Source organism: Loxodonta africana, chromosome 18 (genome assembly GCF_030014295.1).
Source record: "Loxodonta africana isolate mLoxAfr1 chromosome 18, mLoxAfr1.hap2, whole genome shotgun sequence".
Classification (NCBI taxonomy): Eukaryota; Metazoa; Chordata; class Mammalia; order Proboscidea; family Elephantidae; genus Loxodonta; species Loxodonta africana.
Genome location: NC_087359.1, coordinates 51,121,912 through 51,131,174, shown reverse-complemented (window position 1 = coordinate 51,131,174; position 9,263 = coordinate 51,121,912).

The following is a 9,263-nucleotide window of genomic DNA, read 5'->3' as shown; positions in this document are numbered from 1 at the left end:
GGGTTTTTTTTAGTTTGGTAATCACCATGATGACTGATCTACCACCTTATAATTTATAAGGTTTTTTTTCTGGTCATCGCCACCCCTTGAGGGAGCTGATTTTATTCCACCCATTTTACAGCTGAGAAAATTAGGTTTGGCAAGGCTGTGATTTGATGAAAGATCACTTGCTAATGATTAGTGGATAGAGCAAGGATTTGAACCCAGGCCCCTGACTCCACACCCTTTCCACCACTGCCTTCAAGAACCTTATTCCTATCTGTCTCGTCTGAGAAACCAAACACACTTTCTGAGCACGTACACATCACACTGCCACCACACCATGTGAGAAAGTAACCCGACAGATTGAGAGCAGGCCCAGATAATGCCTTCCAAAGCAGGAGTGTCCAACTCTCCAGATTCTAAAGATCTTTAACATCTATACTCAACACCCCTGCCAGCCACATGCACACACACACACACACATGCACGCGTGCACACACGACTGGTTGTACCTCTAACTTCTACAGATTGAGGAAATGCCTAATGACCCAAAGCTACAATAAATCCAGACACATTTTTAAAGGAATTTTAATTTTATGCATTACCATATTCTTGGGGTGGGGGCAGACATAGAGTCTCTGTTTTTTTCCAAGCAATGCTAGACACACTTGGAGGGGGGTCAGAGAACCCCCTTGCAATAACTCTGGGCCTCCTCCCTGGCCAGAGTCCACAGCCCAAGTATGTCTGGTTGAGACTGAGCCTTTGAGCAACAGCGTCAGGGGGTGATGGGGGTTGGCACGGTTAGTCCAGGAGGATTCGCTGAGCAGCCAAGTCCTGAGAAGGGCTAGAAGGGAAGCAGGGTAGCAGCAGCAAGGCCCAAGGAAGGCAACAGTTGGAGAGGGGGTAGTTCAGGATGTGCATGGCACTTTGGCCTCACAGCCACCAAAGGCCCCAACTTAAACCCATTGCTATCAAGTCAATTCCAACTCATAGCGACCCTATAGAACTGAGCAGAACTGCCCCATGGAGTTTCCAAGGAGTGGCTGGTAGATTTGAACCAGCAGCTTTTTGGTTAGCAGCCATAGCTTGATGTAGCTCTTAGCCGCTGCACCACAAGGGCCCCTACTTACGCTTTTGTTGTGATCCCCAATGAGGTTATGTTGACAGCCACAGGGACATCCCAACAAGGTTAAAAGAAGGCATTTCTCCTATAGCTTTAAACCTGAGTCTCACTTGGGCCACACTCCCTCAGATAGCAGCAGAGATGTTTGGGTCACCTGCGTGTGCCAAGCAAGCACTGCTCGAGACACTGGAGCTACAGCAGTGAGCAGAACAAGGGGAGGACACCTGCCCGTATGGGACTTATCTTACACTCATCATTTTCTACATCCTGAAATGATTTTGTGAGCAGCACAATCATATGCATTGTCTTTTGCAAGTTAAAAGTGGTTTAACTTGTAGAATGAAATCAGGTGACATTTTTGCAACCCTGTTTGGTATTTTTTCATTTTTAAGTATACAGGAGCCTCAAATAGAAGAGGCCTAGAATTTTCTCAGGCCCCTGGGAAGCTCTGAGCAGGGTCTTCGAGTCATTAAAGTCATCCATGCAACCCTGCCAGATGCCAGAGGTCCTGAGGATGACAGAGATGCTAGTGGGGAGCACTGACACCCATCATCCTCTCCACCTTAAATCTGGAATAACCCCTCTCTGAGCCTCAGTTTCCCCATCTGTAAAATGGGAAGGTTGAACTGGGTGATCTGGAAGTGGAAACTGAGACAGAAGAGAAGGTGGTCTGGAAGTGTCGCTGGTTCTAGGAATTAGTGTTGGAAAGAATGAGACAGGAAGTCAGGGAAGGAGCCCAGGACAAGCTCAGATCAGACACTGCTGGTAACCAAGGATGGATGAGTGGGGATGGAGCTCTGCCTGGGAAACAGCCAGGAAGCTCCCCGGCAGATTCTCCTGGAAATCTCACACTGCAGATGAGAAAACCAAGCCAAGATCACCCCAGAAAGCCATCACCACCCCCCACCAGTCACTAAAAGGCCCAAGTCCTGAGGGAGCGGGGGATGCGGAGGATGGCACCTCACCTGCTCACCTGCCATCTTGGAATCGGGTACCCGCTTCTGTCATTAGCTCCACCCTCAGCTGAATTTAATGAATCTGAGAAAAATTATGAAGTCCCATAAAGCCACAAGTATCATAAAAAGTATAATAAAATTGAGAAAAGCTATTAAGTTATAAATACAACCAATGCATGCAACATCACTCAGTCGGGGAGGAAGTCGCTATAAAATAAAGTCATTCCACAGTGACTAAATCTCTTAATTCACAAGGCATCCGCCCCCCTTACAGCCCCCAAGCCCACTGTCGCCACCAGGAGTTTGTGTAACGTGAACTTCCCGTGGTAGAGAGAGACAGGGAGACAAAGAGAGAGAGACAGAGGAAGACAACCCAGACACAGACCCAGAGCGAGTCCCCAGACGCTCAGTAGGACCCAGGAGGCACAGCCGCAGGGTGGGTGAGCAGGGCCGGGAGTAGGAAGGGCTGCGGAGTCCGCCCTGTGCGGCGGGACAATCTCTAGATCCCAAATCACTGACCAGGTCCTTTCCGACAGCGGAAGGGAAAGGAAAGGGGAACAGCACAGAACGGAAGTTTGTGGCCAGGCTTTTGGTTTGTGGACTCTCGGGAACGCTGGGTCCATCTTCCTCGCGCCACCACCCTGGAAGCCAGCGCCTCGCCCGGGTCCAAGACAAGCCCTTGCGCCCGCCCCCTCCTTCCCCGACCCCGCGCCTCCAGTCCTTGGGGGTCTCTCCCCCGGACGTCCCTCAGCCGAGAGCCGCCTCCGCGCAATGAATATTCATAGCCGTAATTAGAGAGCGCGCCCGGCGCCTATTACGGTTATTGTGCGTCCAATAAAAACAAACACGTTAATGAGGAGCTTTAATGCCAGGCGGGTGGCGCGGGTGGCGCCGACGCGTGAGCTACCCTCGCGGCCCGAAAAGGTGCGGGGATGTGAAGAGGAAAGAGAGCGATCCTAGAGAAAGAGGCAAGAGAGAGGGAGCAAAGAAGGCCCAGGGGAGAGTGCGAGGGCCAAGACTCCCCGGCGCACAGCGCGTTGATGGAGGCCGAGCCTGTGCAGTGAGGTCTCCGCCGGTTTCACACTGGGCAGAGAGAACAGGACGCTCTCCCCTTCGAGAGGTCTTGGCATTAAGCGGAGGCTCCCGAAACACCGGGGAGTGGAGGTTTACAGGTCCCACACCCGTCTGGGACGCACCCTGGATCTGGCCGGATTGGATCTGGTGGCTCCAAAAGATCTTGCATGTTCAAAGATTTTTGCATGTGGCCTATGGCCTACAGTGCCCCAGGCCTGGCCCTGCTCCTGAGAAGGGTAAGTGGGAAAGCCAGGAGTGCTGTGGGGTGCAGGCCGGGGAGACAGCAGTACAACGGTGTTGGAGGTGAGCTGCGAACGAGAGGAGGTGGTAGTGGGTTCCAGGGAATGAAGTGGGGGACCTGGGGCCAAGGAAGGGGGGTGACAAGTGATAGGACGGTATGTAAAAGTGGGGAGATTTCAATTGACCTACTGGGAAAGAATATCTGCCTTCATCATTGTGCTCTTTTAAGAACTACAAAAAAAAAACCTACCTATATGGGATCAAATTGACAACAGCAACTTGAAACATTAGCTAGGAAACTTCGAGGGGTTATGAGTTTATGTTAGTGGGGAAGGAACGTGGGGAAAAGGGGGGTGAGAATGGTTGTACAACTTGAAGAATGTAATCAATGCCACTGAACTGTACATGTAGAAACTGCTGAATTGCTGTATGTTCTGCTGTGTGTATTCTTAACAAAAAATAAATGAAATAAACTGAAAAAAAAAAGTGACCTACTGTGTACCCAAAACTGCCTCAGTGGAGAAGGAACGGGGAGAGAAGGGGAAGCCTGGCAGAAGGGAGAAGTGGTAGGGTTGGATAAGGGGAGGGTGGGGATATGTGCACCACCAAGTGGTGCTCCAAGTATTCCGAAAGGTCAGCATTATCACATCCACCTTACCAGCAGAGAAAACCGAGGTGCTCAGAGGCTAGGGAACTGTCCCAAAACACACGGGAGCCTGTGGGTTTAGTGCCAGATGTGTGACTCCAAGCCCTCTGGGCCTGCAGACCTGCTTGGTTCATCTAGTGTGCTTGTTAAAGAGGTAGATTCCCACAGAGAGTCTGGGTGAATGGGTGAAGCTGGGGCCCAGGGACATTTTCACAAGCCTGGGTGACTGAGAGGAGCCCAGGTGGTGCGGTGGTTATGTGCTCGGCTGCTAACTGAAAGGTCTGTGGTTCAGATCCACCAGCAGCTCTGCAGGAGAAAGATGTGGCAGTCTGCTTCTGTAAAGATTACAGCCTTGGAAACCCTATAGAACAGTTCTATTCTCTCCTATAGGGTCGCTATGAGTTGGAATCAACTCGACAGCAATGGGTTTGGTTTGGTTTCAGTTTGGTGACCAAGGTGGGGGTCTGAGGCTAGCTCTTCAGGAAAATGGGAGAGAAGGTGGGAAACACCAAGACTATGCTCCTCTTAGCTGGTGTGCTTACCCAAACCTGGACCTGGCACACAGTAGGTGCTGCATTAATGTTTGTTGAAGGGATGAAAGAGGAAAGAGACTGATGGGAACTGGATATAAGGAGATGGAAGAGTAAAGGAAAGATCTAGAAGGGAAAAGGGGGAATGGGGCCTAGAGCAGTGGTTTTCCAAATTTAGCATGATCAGATTAAAACACAGATTTCTGATATTAAGACTTGTGCATGAATTTTTACAGCAGTATTATTCATAATATTCAAGAAGTAGAAACTACCCAGATGTCCATCAAGTAATGAAGAGATATACAAAATGCGGTATATCCAGAGACAGATTAACCACTAAGGTATGCATGGGTTTGATTGTGGTTACTTATCTGTAGTGCCCAACTGCACATGGGTTTCACCACATCTTTGGTGAGAAGAACAGGTGAAATTGGGCACTACAGATTAGTAAGTAAACACAGGTAATCCCATTGCATACCTTGCTTATTGAGTGATCTGTCCACATAGTGGAATACTGTTCAGCAGTAGGACTAAACTGTTGATACATTGTTACAACATGAGTGAACCTTGAAAACATTATGCTAAGTGAGAGTCGCAAAGGACTACCTATTGTGTGATTCCATTTATGTGGAATGTCTAGAATAGGTAAATCTATAGAGGCAGAAAATAGATTAGTGGTTGGCTAGGGCTTGGGGGTAATAAAGGCTGTGGGGGATGACAGCTAAGGGGTGCAGTGTTTTGGGGGGATATGAAAATGTTCTAAAATTGATTGTGGTGATGGTTATAGAACTCTGTGAATACACTAAAACCCATTGAATTGTACTCTTTAAATGGTTGGATTGTATGATACGTGAATTATATCTCAGTAAGGCTATTAATAAGACAAAACATTATGCTAAATGATAGAAGCCTGACTCAAAAGACCATGCAGAAAAGACAAATCTATAGAGACGGAAAGTAGATTAGTGGTTGCCTAGGGCTGGGGAGGAAACCCTGGTAGTGTAGTGGTTAAGAGCTATGGCTGTTAACCAAAACGTCGGCAGTTTGAATCCACCAGGCATTCCTTCGAAACTCTAAGGGGCAGTTCTAGTCTGTCCAGAGGGGGGAAGGGTCACTATGAGTCCGGTCAATGGCAACGAGTTCAGTTAGAGTTTGAGAGGGCTCGGGAGTGGGGGTGGGAGATAGGCAGGGGATTAACTGTAAACAGACACCAGGCATCTTATTGGGGTGAGAGGAATGTTCTAAAACTGGATTGTGGTGATGGTTGCCCAATTTGGTAAATTTACTAAAAAATCATTGAATTGTACACTTAAAATGGGTGAATTTTATGGTATGTAAATTACACCTCAATCAAGTCATTTTTAAAAAACACATATTTGCTAGTTCCTAGCCCCAGAGTTTGATTCTGTAGGTCTGGGGTGGCTGGAGAATTGAAATTTCTAACAAGTTCCCTGGTGGCACTGGTGCCAGGGCACCACTCTTGAAGAACCTCTAGTCTAAAGATGGGAAAGGCAGAAGCCAAGAAGAGGGAAGGGCCCTCTTTGAAAAACAAACAAGCACTTTGGGCACCAACTCTCACAGCCACCCACCCACGCATCCACTTTACCAGTGTAACCCGGGCGGGATAACAGGGTCAGAGGCTGTACTGAGCCGCAGGGAGGTGGCCCCATCCGCGCCTGAGGGACGTTCCTGCGCATCAGGCAACAGTCCAGTTCTTTCCGAGGCAGCCTCTCCACCATCAACCAAAATTGGCAGCGTTAATAGGAACCACTGTTCATTTGCCACTTACCTCTGTCTTGTTCCGCTTAAATACTGAGGGGAAACCGGAGCCATTAGGGTCAGAAGAAAATTACAAACCCGCAGCGTCGCTGTGGGTGGGTGAAAATGATATTAGAGATGGGGGGGGCAGCAGAAAAATAAATAGAGGAAGAAAAGAGGGAGGGTGGGGAGAAGAGGGAAAAAAACGCCTTGCACCAACAGAGCATGAAATAAAATAAAATTAAATAAAGATCTGTTTGGTGGGTGGGAATCTTCCTCCCAGGAAATATGGGTGGAGTTTGGGGGACTAGAGAGGAGGGTTTCTCTGGAGTGGTTTTTAAAGCCAGAGCTGGAAATGCAAATTCTGATTTCTGTTTTCTGGCCTGATGAGCAAGGCTGGGACTGCTTCTCTTTCTCTCTGTCACCAGTAAATGGGTCCAGGGAGTGGATAAAAGACAAAAGCCACCATCAGCCCCACCTTGGGGGAATCTCTGCCACCTCCCAGGGGCTCACACCCAGGGGCTGCCTCCTTCCCCGTCTGCCTGCCCCCACCCTAGCAGCATTAATTGGAGGCAAGAGAAGCACCACCTTTACTACCTACACCCCCACACACACTAAATCTTGTGGCAATGCTTCTAAAAGTCAATAAAACCAGAAGGAAGATGCGATAAAATTAAGGTGGAAAGTGCGATGGGGACAGGAAATAGGAATCTTCTTTTTAATTTAGCTTTAATTTTAATTTTTTGTCACCTCTCCAAGCAGCCTGCGTGCTGCTGCAGTGAAGAAGGAGCGGGGGGAGGGGCTGGCTCAGCTTTGTAAAGACTGGACTAGGCTGTACTCTGGGCTGAGTCTTGGGGGCTAGGTCTTGTGGGGAACAAAGCTGGGAGTGTGCATGGGGGTGACTGACTGTCAAAATCCTACTCATCCAGTGGGAGACACCCCTTCTTTGTGCTCCCAGAGCATATTGTCCAGACTGAAGGGCTTATTGCAGCTGATTTTAGTCATATATGGTAGTCATCTGAGTCATCATCTCTTTTTCCACAGTGCAGGGCAGGTAACAGGAATAGTAACAGTAATGATGATGATGATGGTGATGATGGTGATGATAGCTAACGGTTATTTAGCACCTACTGTGTCCCAAGTACTGTTCTAAGTACTTTACATTTACTACTCTTATTTCTCACATTAACTCTATGAGATGGGTCCCATTATAATAGCCTATTTTACAGATAAGAACATTGAGGACAGGTAGGAGAAGCACCTTGTCCATGGTCACATAGCAACTAGATATTGGGAATGCTACTCATTAAGTAGATTTTTTAAAAAGCCATTCTCATCTGTCAAGTGAATGAATGAAAATAGCTTAAGAATACTAATGAATAATGGGGGGAGGAACGATTTGGAAAAGGAGGGTGAGAATGGTTGCACCACTGGGAGAATGTACAGTCATGTACCACAAAATGTCCCTTCTGGCAACCTCCGACCGCATGTATGTCCATGGTCCCATAAGGTTAAACTCTTTATTCCCTACATAGCAATGAATAATAAGAGGTCTGGGATTCTAATCTTTGTTCTATCATGAGTGTGTTGTGTGACAAAGGCCTTCCTGGGTCTCTTTCCTCTGCACAAGGAAGGGGCTGGGCTGGACGACTGCCCGACATCCTCCAAGGCTCCAAAACCTGAACCAGGAGCTCATGCAAGACTGAAGGCCTGCTCACCCCAGGTGGGTGGGCCCCCTGGTGTGGGTTTGGCTTTTAAGGATGTGAGGGTGGTGGGGCTGGACTACCCTCCAGTCCCTCTAGGGCATCACCACCCCCAAGCCTGCAAGTACCCCTCCCATCCATGTCAAAGCCTGGGGGTGGGGAGGGGTGTGTGTGTGTTCCTGAATGGAGGCGCAGTCACCATTACCGGTAGGTGCACGGTTTGGGGCTCAGGAATCAGGCTTCAGTGCCTAGAGGTGGAGTCACAGGAGCTGCAGCCACAGGAGCACCGTTGTTGACACAATGTCCAAATCACATAACATCCTATTTCATAGAACGTACCTACCGATCAAGGACTGCAGTGGTTAAGAGCTCGGCTGCTAACCAAAAGGTCAGCAATTCAAATCCACCAGCCTGATCCTTGGAAACCCTATTGGGCAGTTCTACTCTGTCCTATAGGGTCGCTATGAGTTGGAATCCACTAGATGGTCAAGAGTTTTTTTATCGTGGATGTTAAGTGCCCCATGACTGTAATCAATGTCATTGAATTATACATGTACAAGTTATTGAATTGGTATATGTTCTGCTGTGTATATTCTTGACAACAAAAACACATAAAATAAATTTAAAAAAAAAAAGGATACTAACAAATTAGCAAGCAGGTAAATGCCAGTGATCCTATGGGGGGCTGCCTCCATTAGTCTGTGAGTTCTGGGGGGTGCCAGTGGTGCAGAGGTGGAGGGAGGTGGGCCTAATCAGAGGCAGAGCTTTGTGGATCTGAGCCTTTGGGATTGGGTCAACATTCCCTGTCCTGTGATTTCTTTCCCATTTTTATGAAGGATGAAGTAATAATCCCTCATCTTCATCAAACCAGAAGATGGTCTCTCCAGAGTGGCCCAGCCATGAAGCAGAGAGTCTGTGGCTTCAGTTGTAACCTCTTCCACTAGGACAGGGCCCCTGAGGCATCAGCATTGTTGACCTTCCCTTATTCTGACACCAGCCAGATGCCTGGAAGGCCCACGACAGGACCCAGCTTGGACTATCAGAGAAGTTGGAGTTCTGAGCCGGAAGCTCTAAGGATGCTCAGAAACTGCCTAGTTCAGCTCTGTAATTTACACATAAGGAAAACAAGACCCTACGAGAGGATGGAACTTCCCTCCCTCCAGCCACGCAGGCTATCAGTGGGAAACCTGGTCTTTTGCCCCCTCCGTCCATAATCCTGATGTTTGCTCTGTCTCCTATTTGAAGAGAGCT